The sequence below is a fragment of the Netta rufina genome, assembly GCF_964035555.1.
Source record: "Netta rufina genome assembly, chromosome: 6".
NCBI lineage: Eukaryota > Metazoa > Chordata > Aves > Anseriformes > Anatidae > Netta > Netta rufina.
Window position 1 is genome coordinate 6522584 of NC_140129.1, and position 13602 is coordinate 6536185.

A 13602-nucleotide genomic window follows, 5' to 3' on the forward strand; every position below is an offset into this window, starting at 1 on the left:
TTATTTAATTGATTTAATGACTTCATCCACTATTTCATTACCATTACACTTCTGCATGAAAAGGAAGTCATTTTTCTCCCTTCTTTCATAGAGAATAGTATTTTTTAATCTCTGTGTAAAGACAGAGGTTCTGAAAATGATTATTTAAGCAAAACCTCACCCTCTGAGGAGTGGGGAGTGTTTTATATTCAATATTAAGGAGTAAGGTTAGTTTACAGGTGGAGCACTTCTTTCACAGGTGTTATAGGGAGAGTAACGAAAATCATTTATTAGCAGGTAAGAGATCACATATAAAGGTAGTTCTTTGCTGAGGGTGAGTCAAAAGAAGAGAATTATTTCTGTGTTAGCATTTATTTGTCATACATACAAATCCACATGCAAAGACCTTTCTGACACCGGTTTTTAACCTGATGAATTTTTAAATTTCTTTGCAAAACTCCTGAGAGCATTACAGCTGGGCAGATGGGTTACCCTTTGATCAACAACAAAACCAGAATCTCCTCCTAAAACTTAATCTGTTGTTCTCTTTCACCTGTGCTAAGCAAGTTGAGTTTGTTGGGACATAACTTAAATGAGCTTCAGATCACACCTGTTGGAGTGTTGGTGTAATAGAATGATTTAGAACAGTGGAGGTGGTCTGATAAGGTTTCTTTCCACACCCTTTAGTACTTAAATACCAGGCTACTAAACTGTGGGTGAGTGATCTACATTGAAATTTTTTTTTGCTGGAAAAGAAAAAAGGAAATAGAGGGACAAGGTGAGTGGGGGGAAGGAGTTTGGTGGCTTTCTGAAGCAGGATTGTACAACCTTTAATGGTAGCCAGCCAGGCAGGCATTTGACAGGTTTCTTGAAGACCAGAACAAGTTTGTGACTGGGTATAAAGTAAAGCTGAGACGGTAAGTACAGCACGTGCTCATTTATTGTCTAGCTGTTTGTGAAATCTAACGTTAAATGAAAATGATATTGTGGGAGATGCAATGCAAAGACGTTTGAACTGTCCTTTCACACCTTTCTCATCTTTGATTTGATAACTTTCAGCAACAAATGGAATATGTGCTCTTTCTTTTAGTCCTACATAGGAGAGGGAGGGGAGCAGCTGGTGAAAAGGAAATAAGGAAAGAATTTGTCTGAATGTCTGGAACACTGATGGGTTTTCTTTGCTATGGTCTGGGGACATTTTTTTTCTTTTTGTAGAGCCTTTTTTTGAAATGCTTGTGTCACATGCATTTTTAAGTTTCAGAGTATCCAAGTCCTGCTGATCATTCAAGAAGTTTCATGAGAGAGATATATGTCTAACAAGTTTGTGTTGCATTGGGCATGTGGGACAAATGGGTTTGGTAGTTAATAGTAGCATGCTCTTGCACAAAAGGTGTATAGCTGGTGTGTGAAAGAGATCATTTTAACTATACGGAGCTGTCTGGACAGTGCGCTAGTTACATTTTGCAAAGTCACAGTGGTGATGTTTCAAAGATGCTTGTGTCTGGAAACAGTTCTTAAAAATAAATCTTTGCAAGAATCTGTGCTACTACTTTCTTTTTAACACTAGTCTTCATCAAGGAGTTCTGGCTTGGAATCAGTAAAAATATTTTATAGATAGAAATCTTTTCTTTGCAAGATGCATTTGAAACCCAGCTTCCAAGGAAAAATAAGGAAGCCTCTGTATATGTGAAACGCTATAGACTCGCATACCAGTGCCTCAGCTCATTAAAGTCCATTCTCTGAGTATTGTTGCTCAACATTTTCATGTGTTTAAACTCTTTTATTTTGTTTTATCACACAGAATCACACAGAATTTCTAGGTTGGAAGAGACCTCAAGGTCATCGAGTCCAACCTCCAACCTAACGCTAACAGTCCCCACTAAACCATATCCCTAAGCTCTACATCTAAACGTCTTTTGAAGACTTCCAGGGATGGTGACTCCACCACTTCCCTGGGCAGCCTGTTCCAGTGCCTCACAACCCTTTCAGTGAAGAAGTTCTTCCTAACATCTAACCTAAAACTCCCCTGGCTCAACTTAAGCCCATTCCCCCTCGTCCTGTCACCAGGCACGTGGGAGAACAGGCCAACCCCCACCTCGCTACAGCCTCCCTTGAGGTACCTATAGAGAGCGATAAGGTCGCCCCTGAGCCTCCTCTTCTCCAGGCTGAATAAGCCCAGCTCCATGTTATGTGCATGATAGCTCTATAACATGGTTAGCAAATCACCGTATATTGAATTGTCTTTGCTGAAGGTTCATGTGGAAAGGAAGACAATAAAATTAGTCTAATACTAACCAAGGTGGAAGCAAGTTTGAGCTTCATGCCAGTGAAGCTCAAACTTGCTCATTTGCTGCAGTGCTGTCAGTTCCCTCAGTGGGAGAGCTGCCCTCATTAACACAGCTTTAAGCCTGGAGACAGCACAGAGCATTTTCAAACAGTATCAGCTGACTAGAGGTAGTTCATATAAATCAGTGGGTAGATCATAAAGTTCCTACTGCTGCTCATTAATTAGTGAAGTTAGCTACATCTTCCTGCACGTAACTCATATTTCCTGGTACTGTAAGGGTCTGTGGTGTGTGATGGTTTTACTGCTCTCTGAGGACAAATTTTAACAAGTTGTACACTGGAATTTCTTATGGCAAACTAACAGTGTTTTGCACGCATTTGTTCAGTTTAATTTAAGGATAGTCTGGTTGTGCATCCAGCCTTTTGCTTAGAAAAGCTCATGCATAGTTGGCTTGTTTGAATAGTCTACTTCTGTAGCATCTTGAAAAAGTTTAAAAGAAAATGCTCTTAGGAGTCTGAATATTGATGCTTGTTTGCACAAACATGAAAGCCTTCTTGAAAGGTCAGTCTGAAGCATCACTGTCTGGTTTTGTTTGCCTTCCCCCCAGAAATAGCATTTCATGCAATAACATTCTTTTACTGTAAGTTAGTCTTATACCAACCATGACTGTTTCCCTGATATGAGTGAGTTTATGATGTGCTAATGGCATTTCATGTTTTGAAGATGTTGTATGGGGCAGACATAGATACAGTTTGCTGTGCACTGGGTAAGTAGGACAGTCAGGTTTGGAACTGAGTAGTACCATGTAGCACTTCCATCAAACACAGTTCAGCAATTTACTGTACTCAGCTTTGCCATCAAAGAGCCTGTTATATGCTCTTGTATCTGAGATAAAGTTACACAGTTAAGTGTGGTTTTAAAAATAAACTGGAAAAAGTAGTTAAGTCCAAAATGTGATTAAACAGTTCCCAATTTCCTCTCAAAGTTCATTTAAAAAATCTTTTTTTGAACAAATTTATTTCCCTTGTCCTGCACGTTTATGATTTTTAAAGAGGATTAACTTTTTTTTTTTTCTCATGGCAATCATTGATGTATTTTATTTATACACAGGTAGGGACTTTGAGCTCAAAGCGCAAATCCATGCTCTTCTACGCATGGATTTGTCTGAAAAGGTCTCCCCAGACCAAGTATTTCCAGAATTTGTAAGAGGGATTTTTTCAGGGAACCTGATCTCTCTTTTTTGCCGTTGTTCGTGTTTATGCACTTTACAAGTTATTTTCAATGCAACTATCTATTGAGAGCTATTGTATCCCTTTTTTTTTTTTTTAAAAAAAAAAAAAAAAAAGAACAGAACTGAATACTTTACAGATATTGATATATGTATTTGTATATCATATTCAGCTTTGTGTCTTTTGAAATTTTTTTTTTTAAAAAAAAAAAAAAAAGAACAGAACTGAATACTTTACAGATATTGATATATGTATTTGTATATCATATTCAGCTTTGTATCTTTTGAAGTATCTTGACTTGTAATGCATTGACAGTACAATGGATCTTTAGTTGCTGATAATGAAAACTGGTTATGTTAGTCTGTCCTGTGTGCCTCCGATATTGTGACATGAGACAGGACGCTAACAAGGAATTTCCAGCTGTGGCTTCTGGAAAAAAGACATCTTAAATTACCTGCTTACCTTTTGGGTCTGAAATTCAGATAGAAGTTTTCATGAAAAAAAAGTACTCACTTGATTGTTTTTTGTTTTTTTTTTTTCAATACAAATATTTTACTATGTTTTCCTTTGTTGTTCTTTTTCTACTATAATGATCTGTTTCTGAAAGCCATATTTATTGTTATGAATTAAATAGAAACAGGTGATAATGATAAATACTTTCAGAAATTTAGAAGCATGGTTGATGTATCTATCTTTATAGCAATATATAGGCAAAAATTCTTATCCACAGCTTTACACGTTTAGCTTTCCTGCCTGAGACACAATCATCTCCCTCTGGTTTTAATAGAAACTTCTATAAACAAAACAAAACAAAAAAACAAACTTTCACACTTCTTTTTCACTTACATGGGAAACATAACAGACAAAAGTCTGTTTTAGTGCAGCAAAACTTTTCTGTGTTATTGCATACAAAATGCATAAATACCACAATTGCCACAAGCCTCTTCCCTTGTCTACTTTAATCAAAAAGCTTTTGATAATGTGTGTTAAACTTAACTTGAAACTAGAAAGCACTTTTTTGTAGGTACCTCAAACATTGTTTGGAGCAGAATTAATGGCACAGTGATGCAGAACACTCATGAATTTTATTGGTTTAAAAAGTAGGGTTTACAATAGGCAGAAGAGCCAAGTATCTTTGCCTTCTTGAAGACGCATTGTTTGGAGAATATTGAATTATATTTTTTTCTAAAGTGTCTCAGCACATTCAGACAGATAAGTGATGTGCAACTTTGAGTGCAGTTTGACTTTTTTGACAGAAAAATCAAACTCACTGCTGAAGCTCATTTCTTTCTTCAAAAATTGCATACATGAGTCATTAGCACCTTTAACAAGCTGGAAGATCTCCAAATCTATTTGGTCAATAACTCTCAGCTTCAGAGTACTCCATTAATTTCTTTCAGGTTCTTGATGATGTACCTCTCACAAAACTGATGAGCATGTTCACAGCTCTTTCTCTTAACAATGGGACATATGGTATGATTTGTATTTGTGAATTTCTTTCATATTAGCTCTTTCGAACAATTTTAACTTTCTTTCAATGTAGTGTTTTGTCTGGAAACTTAAAGAATTTATCAGTGAAAATACAGTATTGGTGAATGTATTTTAGCAGAATTTGTGTTTAAGACAACAGTAAGGGGAGATGACATGGTGCAGTACGTGTTCTTAGCTTGTTGATGGATAGTACCTGTTTTGTGAAAAGTCAAAGCAATAAATGTATATATTTGTACATATACATCCATTATGGTATACTACAAAATACTTGTGCGATAGCTTTCAGTTCTTTTCAAGAAATAAGATATGTTTTCTCTTTGGTTGGCTGTAACTCCATTCCTTAATCAGACCCTGAAATGTGTGGTTCCTTATCAAGGAAGGAGCTCATTACTACATTAACCCTGTGGCCCTGCACTGAACCTGCAATCAGCGGATCACATTATGGGACAGTAGAATAGTTTTTCTTATTTCTCTGCGTTATGGCTCATTCAGTATGTGTTAGATTTCACCAGCCTTTTTGTTTTGTGGTCACTCCATCATGGAAGACTGCTGTGGAATTCTCTACAGTGGTCCCAGAAATTACTGCCTTCTGGGAGGGGTTATATTTACCACATACCTTTTTTCTTTTTTTTTTCTCTTTTTTCTTTCTAATATATTTGCGTGATGTCAAATGGCCAGTGACTAACCTGCTTAACAGGAGGTGGAAGTTTTTCCAACAGATCAGTTGGATCTAAAGCTTCTTCAGAAAGTGATCTTTCAGCAAGACCAAGAATTACCAAGAATGTTGTAAAATAGGGAAGGCTAAAACAAGGAAAAAATGCATGTAAGCAATTACCTGGGAAAGAATCCCATTGCCCTGAGTCCCAACCACATTTTTTTAGACTGATAGAATCTATTGAAAACAGAATGCTGTTTTCAATAATAAACAAATAGACAAGAATTGAGTTAAAATAGCTTCTGTCAGTCAACACTTGAGTGTGGCTGCTGTATTTCTAAGCAGTTTTCCTGAAAGACCCTATGTTCATCTATATTTGCTCCCACCAAAGATTAGAGACTACACCCATAATGGGTGTTTTAGACATATGAAGTATATTTGCGCTTGGATGTTATGAGGGCTTGAGCTGAAGGATAGACGTGAGAATATAGTTCAGCTGATCTTAATAGTTAATGTTGATTTACTCCACCCAGGGAACTTTTACCTAGCTTATACTGTCTGCAGCAGTCTACTAAGTACTGTTGGTACAGCTGTGCTACTGAGGGAGAACTTAACTTACGATTTTTCCCTTGGCTGTATTTTCGCTTTGCCTCAAGTAAGTCATAAAGGTTGAAGTGTATAGTTATTCTTTGTGTGGGGAAAAAAACTTCCTTTTAAAAAAAAAAAAAAAAAAAGCAGGGGATAATATCCTGCCACAATGTTGCCATTGCAATGATCAGGCAGCAATAAAATTCTTCTTTGTAATTGTTATTATCATCTGGTGATGGGAGCCTTCTGTTCCTACAAGCTGCTAAACTTTCCTTTTAACTACAGCCTTCCGGACCCAAGTTATGTACTAGGTCTAAATGGAGGGGAGAAACTAGTGAGGGAACAAATACAAAACTGAGTTTGGGAGCCTTAATACCCTTTAATAAAGTTTGATTTTTTTTTCTAACACAAAACAATCTTAAAAAAAATAATAATAAAATGGAATGATCTACTGAATATTAAAGATTACAATATGAAGAAATGATATCTCTTAATGAGAGATAAAAGTACAGTGTTTTGGTACGTATTCTGCATGAAAGCTATTCACATTTCACTGAAGTTGCATTGCCTGTATTCCCTTTGCACTACTGTGTGTAACATTAGCTATGCAGGTGACAACACAAGTGATGCCGTATGATCAACGCTGTGATTTGTAAGAATCTTTCCCTGTTTAGACAACTTTGTGAATGTTTTGTGTCCCGTAGTCTTAAATGAAATGATTAAAAACAAAGAAAAAGCTGGATTAGACTGAGAGGTTTTAGGACAAGTGCAGAAGCTCTGAAATAGCTCTGGGGACAAGGAAAAGGATGGAAGCGATGTGCTTGTGTTTCTGTACAATAAGGGCATAAAAAAGACCTCATGTAACTGATAAAATATTGAGTCTCATGCATGCTTCATGCCTAGTCAAGTCTTGGAAAATAATATTTTGAGTTAAAAATGCAGCTTCAGGTGTCTTGTAGAAGGTGGTGGTGGTTCAATTGGTGGTGATGTTTGCAGTTGACTAAAAAGCCATGTACAGTGGGATCAATACTGCATGTTCTGGTAAACCTTAATTGTCGATACCATATTTAATTCTTGGAATTCCTGAGCACCCTTTTTTAACTGTTACTGGTCTGAGAAGTTACTGATGCGTTAAATGGATTGGACTGTATTATGGACAGACAAGGCCAAATCCAGATTAAAAACAGAGAAATGACTATTGAAGACAGCTCTTGCATGTCTTCAACCAGCACAAAAATTGATTGTAAATGATACTGTCACTTCTGTCTAGTTTGAAAAATTTGTACTTACTGGGCCGTCAGCCAGGGACTCTTAGATCTCAGAAGAACTTGAGGTACAATAGGCAGTATGTTAATACGTGCCGCTTGACTGCTTGTTTAATGGAAAAAAAAAGTGTGTTTTTCATCATGCTACCTCAGCTCTTCCAGACCTCACTGGAAAACTGCAAGATCAGCAGTGTTTAACCACAGCTACTCCCCCCAAAAAATCAGGTTTACTTTTTGTCATGAAAACATTCCTATTGCTTAGAAATAAGTTTCAGGATTTATTTTGTTTTTAGTCTTTAAATAATTTTATTTGAATAAGTGAAAATAGAGTGCATTTATTGAGGGTTACAATCTGATATGAGAAGTATTCTTAGAAAAACAGAAAGTGAACTCTAAATACCAAAATAATTTTTTTGACTTCATGGGATCATTTCATGTAGGCTTACTGTGTTAGGGGATCATATTTTTAAAATCCTTTTTATTTTTTCTTATTGCAAGGTGTTCACCCCCAATCTTTAAACATTTTTAGTCAATTTCATGTAAGGATACTTTTTAGCATGCAACTAAAGTAATTCATAATAAAAGAAAGTAAAATGTTTTCTGTATGAAGCTGATAACTGGTCAATTGGTACTTTCGTAAAATGCAGTCAGGTATTTTATGGGAGAAATTTGATTAAGGGTCAGGTTGTCATGGACAAGGAAATAACTTGAAAAACTTGAGATGTTCCAGTTTACTTTTGTCCTACGCAGCTGTAGTAAAGGGGAGATGAGATGATGGTGCTTCATATAAGGACCTCATACATTGTCAATAGCCATACCAATGTAAACATTGTGCCACTGTTAATAATGCAGCGATATGAGATTTTCTTAACTTAGATTTCATAGAGCAGGAAGTATTTAATGTTTTCTCAAGTAATTAAGACAAAATGTCTTCTTTTAAGCATTGAACAGCTGTACCTACCCAAACTGCATTATATGGTAATTAATCATATGTCTTATCGTTAACTTGTTTCCTTTATTCTTTTTAATACAGTATAATTAAAGGATATTTTCTTTGACTATTAAATAATATTAGTATTAAAGCAGATTGCCTTATTAAAATAAACAAATGGATTTGTGTGACTACAGCTTCATAAAATCATGCTGTGAACAAAAATATGTATGAAACCAGGAGCATAGTTGGCATTGAGATTTGCTAAACAAAGAACTAGCTGGTTAAGTGGGTGACAAATTGAGTGTTACACAAAAAGATTTTAACTGTATCATTCAGAATTTGTGCGTATTCTTCCTAGCATATACATCTGTGTGTACAAATATGAATAAATGAATTTGGATAAAATTTTAACTGTGAGATTCGAAGATGGAAGACCAGAAGATTCACTGAGGAGCCTGGGGCTCTGTGAGGTTTGAAGTGGTCCGTGAGGTCCTGTGGAGATGTTTGCAAATGTCTACTCGCCCCTTCGTTCTTTAAGCAGATTTATGGGACAGGAGCTACTTCAGATACATCTGGCAACTACAGTGATCGTATTCAACTCCTATACTTGGCAATTGACATAGTGAAGAGGAAAAAGTAACCTACATCTGAAGTGTGTTGTTTGTATTGTTATACTGCAAAACTAGATGACCCTCCCTTAAAACTCATTTGGAAAGCTTTTAGTAAGTTCAAGCAAAAAACAAATAAACAAAAAACAAAACAAAAACAAAAACAAAAAAAGGCAACAACAACAAACAAAAACCTCTGAGTTTTGCTGAATTTGTTTTTCACCGTTTACTCTTGGAAACTTATTTTTTTATAAAAGACATTGGATTTTATACTGTTGATTTAGTCTTGCAAACATGTTAATGGAGTAAGCATTAAGGAAAGCAGTTTTAATAGAATAAGGAATTCAATTGGTCTAGGATGCCATTTTTGGCCTCTGGGTTTGATCTAGAGCCATGTAAATGGCTGATCAGTTATGAGGTGGGAGGGAAGGGCAGAGATCAGTCTTTAACAAGTTCACACTGTTTACCTGGCACCATATGATCTCTTATTACATGTTCTCTAGGAAGTGTTAAAAGTACTTTAAAGCTACCATCTAATTTTTTTGCACTTGTTTTGAATACTGGATTAACTGAAGCTATCTGCCTAACTGGCACTACGTATACCAGAGGATGTCTCTACACATCTATGATAACTTGACTTGCTTTTCTCCCAAACTTGCAAAATTAAATTTTGCTTGGATCCTATTGGGATAAAGCTCTTATACATAAACCAGAAATGTCTGGAGCATCTTTAATTTTTTTAAATTTACTAGGTATAAAATCTCTACAAATATATGAGCAGGTATAGGGAAAAAAAAACAGACACAACCTATCGTGACACCAGATAATTAGGAGATAGCAGTATCTTTTTTTTTTTTTTTTTTTTTTCAGCTTTACTTCTTGAGGCAAGAGTTAAGTCATTATACACCAAGTTTCCAAAAAAAATGCACTAATAAAGTTTTTGAAATGACTGTGCATTGAGCTGTGAGTTGTCAAACCTTTTTGAGGTTGTTCTGGGCCTGACCACTTCACAAATTCCTCCTTTTGGAGGTGGTATACTAAACCTCTGCTACATATCATGTTTTCATAGGAGCTTTCATAGTGCCCGCTAGTGTTTGTGGTTCTACCAGAACATTTAGGTATTCCCTTAATTTCATTTTTCATAGTGCTTTCTATTTTTAAAAGTATCTGAATAGTTATATGAAATGTGACTGCTTGGTTTCTGCAGGGCTGTAAAAGGAGACCAAAAATATCTGCAAAACACTTATGTTAAAAAATAAACAAACAAAAAACCCCAACCACCCCCACACACACAAACACAAATAATGAACTTCAAATTTCCTACATTTGCTGGAGTCAAAACTACAAAAAACGAAGCACTTAACCAAAGTGTAGATCTGTTTGACCAATGGGAAGTTGTCTTACGTGAAATGTGTTACCTAGACAAATCAACAAACATGTTTTCTGTAAGTCAGAGGAACAAGCCCACTAACTGTTTAGCTTGGTTGGCCGAGCTTGATGGCCATGATTAGTCTGGAAGAAGTGCTGGAGGGTATTGCTGAGGTGAGGCTTGATAAATCCATATCTGCATCACCACCCTTGCAATAAACTGCATTTATAGGAAGTTGAATGGTGCTTGGGAGAAGGATGCTCATCCACTAATACAGTGTTTTCCTCTCTGGTTATTAAGGTATTTTTAACAAACTCAAAGAAGCATATCCCTTAAAGTTCTGGTAGAGCTGTTTACATAATTTACCTCTGTGTATTTATGTAGACATGTTCATTAGCTGCGCTAGGCTGTCTGCAGAAACAAAGCTTTTCATGGAGCAAGCACGGACAAATGTTATAGTCCAGGAAGATGAGTGAACTGGGTGAATAACATACCTCTAATTTACCGTGCATGGAAAATAATGTCAGTCTGAGCAAAATGAAGAATTATTTGGAATGTAATAAACACCTCACCCAAACAATTTTTATTTCTACCTTACTACTTGGATACTAAATAAGGTGCTTTATATGAAAACGCTTTATTGGGAAATGTGCCCTCATAAAGACTGTTTTGAGCAGGAGAGACAAATTGAGTTTGCTGGAATAACTAAATACGTAACAGTGAATTTGTCTTTTAGGGTAGAAACCAATTGTGCTACTCTAAAATTTGTACTTACCACATCTGTGAACGTAGTCCCTGTGCCCACTGAGTGTGTGACACTTTACTCCACAATAGTAGTGATGTTAAATAAGAAAAAATAAAAATTCTTTCCTGTTGCTATGGCTAATTATATCTGAAGGGAATACTAAAATCTTACTTTCAAGTGATCGTGCATCTCTTCTGAGGATGCTGGGACAGATATCTGGCTGATATAAATCAGTAGTGCTCAAGCCAATTAACGTCATCAATGATAAGTGGCCAGTAGTCACACTGATTAGGTGGTCATATTTGTCAGGAAGAAAACGTATTTGGTAGCTTTCAGTAAAACAAAAGTGTATGAGAAAGTTAACAACAAGCTTTAACCCAGCTAGCTTACGTGATGTTTATTCATCAGATTGTTTTTTTGACCTTACCTGAAATTAGCAAGCACTGGAGTAGCTCAAGTTCATAGCACGGCTGTGTGCAGTGGGTGCTTGTTTAACTACTGTAGTCTTTGTTGACTTATGTATTCTTTATAAGTAATAATTATTTTAAATTTTATTTCACTTAAAACTGCAGAACAAATATCAAGATTTATTTAAATCAAAATGCATCTAAATTAAATCTACAAAAAAAAAATCCAAAATATGCAGTATATCCTTAAATGTGGGAGCTGTGCACTGTCACAACAAATTATAAACATTAATTGTGAACAATTCACTTTATTTGCAAATTACAATATTCAGAGATGATTTTTTTAGCTTTTTCTTGCACAGTAGACTCTTCACTGATCTGCAGCAATCCTTACAGTTCTTGTGTTATTAGCAAATCTGTGTCTGTACTGTACTACTGCTCTGGATATTGCCATCAGGATAGCTTTAACTGCCTTGTGGTGATGATTAATCAAACTCATGGCACGTTGGGTGGCTGGTGTGTTAATTGAGACAAAGTTGCTGTGCAGAAAAGCATATAATAAACCAATTGTTTTTCACCACATCACTATTGAAAAGAAACTGCAGCTACAAGGAGAAGCAAGAGGAAACAATTGAGATTACTTGACTGTACGTATATATATTTATTTTTAATGTTCCTGCTTTTATGGTCTGTCTTTCTTGGGAGCATGAGGGTGAAAGCAGAGGCAATATAATACTCAGGAGCATGTCTCAAGGTGGACAAACCTTTAAACCAAAAATTGCTGAGCAGTAATATTTGCTGTCCCCAGCTATAAAGAAGAAAAATCAAATGGTGCTGAATTTGCTAGATACAACAACGGTGATTCTGTATAGCAATTCTTTTGCTATGTACAAGGAATTTACTTCATAAGATTGTTAGCAATAGCATATATGGATCATTAAGGCTAGCGGGAGTTCTGTCCAAAGCAGTTTCTCAGGTTTAGGTTTACAATTAATCCAGGTAATCCTGATATATTTAGAATAAAAACTATTGGTGAAATAAAATAAATAATGCTTTTGATGCAACTTTATAATATTGTATATAACAACATCTGTTTCCTGATGTACTATCTTTATGCTCTCTGCAAGTAATCTGACTGTAGTTTGGGAACATCCAATTTACCAACTGATGTGTTTTTTATGATTTGCAGTATGTTCATCTGTTGCATGATGTCTGGTGTTCCATGGTGGTGCCCAGTTTAAGCTTTTCTCTTCAAAACTTAGGGCTTGAATGCATGTATGTAATGGCAGTGAAAAGGCTAGTGCTAATGAACCCAATGAGTTTTCCTCCAAACTGAACTAGACAATTACTGAATTGTTGAGGTGAACCTGGTTCTGCAAAGAAGGATCAGCATAACCTCACTGAATGGCAAACCTATATGTTTATATATATATATACACACATAAAATATGTTTGGCTGTAACTGAAGAATGATTTGCTCATAAGGAAAAACGAAACAATGAAGATGGAAAGGTTTTCAAGAGTGCAAACACCAATAATGACAGCACGGATATATTGTGATACTATAACTACCTCATAGCTAAATCCTCCTGTTTTATGTCTCCGGAGGAAAAAAGAATCACCTATCCACACTGAACAGCTATGTCCAACTGGAAGGTAGAGCACTCAAGACATTTTCCTAAGGAACACAAATAACAAATCACTTTGATTCTGTGTATTATATTGAATTGCAAAAAAATTCTTAAGCAAAACCAAAAAAACACAGCTGATTGTGCCATGAGTCTGCAAGCAGGCTGAATTTTATTGGTCTGTAAATTTTTCTCTCAAGTTCCATGCCTTAAGCACAGGATCAAATTTACATTTATCATCAATATTATAGTGTGAACAGGTCCCTAAGCTCATAATGGCAAATTGATCTGGCCTTGTATATTTTTTTTTCCCATGGATTTATATTTTGAAGCTAGAATTTTTCCTTTGTCAGCATGGCCTTAAATGTATCCATTAATGAAAATATGAAAACTGAATACATCTAAATTATGGAAGCT